The 1,001-nt window shown below is 42.3% G+C and overlaps 1 protein-coding gene across 1 annotated transcript in view; it reads left to right on the top strand.

Moving 5' to 3' along the window:
• LOC110325179 (cadherin-related family member 3-like) overlaps window positions 1–1,001 on the top strand; it is an 83,849-nt gene that overhangs the window by 57,143 nt on the left and 25,705 nt on the right. The gene's annotated exons all lie outside the window — the stretch shown is intronic.

Below are 1,001 nucleotides of genomic sequence, written 5' to 3'. Positions count from 1 at the left end.
CCAGAAGAGGGCATCAGATCTTGTTACGGATGGTTATGAGCCACCATGTGGTTGCTGGGATTTGAACTCCGGACCTTCGGAAGAGCAGTCGGGTTCTCTTACCCACTGAGCCATCTCACCAGCCCAAGCCAGCTCCTCTTAATAGAGACATAGTTTCTACTGCAGAGTATGAAGACTGCAGGTTCTTTTCTTTCCCTGCTCATGATTTGGACGAAATTCCATTTCCTAAGTCCCAATTTCCAGGGCATTTATTTCATTATGTCAATCTGTGATAGCTTCCTTACCCCATGCCTCGGTATCACCAACTACCCTCATGCAATTCCTGCTGTTAGCCAGAAAATGTGACTGAGGAACCCACAGATGAACCCTTTCCTTCTCTTGTCCTGACCCCACTTTTTTTTTTTGGACAAAGTCTATAGCTATAAGGTAAGTTCTTGCATGACTGTGAAGTTTGGACATTTGGGCACAGAACCAGGTACATACTGAGCCAATACTCATTTTGTAATTTTGTAATACAAACCTGAAGTCTCATTATTTAGGCATGTCTTTCCACACACTGTTCATTCAAAATATTTCAATGTTTTGCCTATGGCAACACAATTAGCATGCAATGTAGGTTATGATCTATATAGTCTTCCATGCTGGAATGATCCGTCTAAAATTAAGCTCCTCCAGAAGGACTGTGGTGTCCTGTTGTTCCACCCAAATGCTCATTTATATATCTTAGCTACTGCTGGACTCACACATTCTGAAATGTCATCCTAGGAAATGAAAATGGCCAAAACACTCAGTGTTTTCAGACTTGCTTTTTAAAGCATCTACATTAGAAGTTTTGGTTCTGAGCCAGTGAAATGGCTCATTGGATAAAGGTATCTGCTTAGCTATTTAAGTTCCATCCCAGGTATATGCAATGTGAAAAGAAGAGACTCCTGCAAGTTCTCCTCTGACTGCCACACACAACTCTCTCTCTCTCTCTCTCTCTCTCTCTCTCTCTCTCTCTC

Source organism: Mus pahari, chromosome 8, assembly GCF_900095145.1.
Source record: "Mus pahari chromosome 8, PAHARI_EIJ_v1.1, whole genome shotgun sequence".
In the NCBI taxonomy this organism is placed as follows: Eukaryota; Metazoa; Chordata; class Mammalia; order Rodentia; family Muridae; genus Mus; species Mus pahari.
This window is presented reverse-complemented; position numbering and strand designations above follow the sequence as displayed.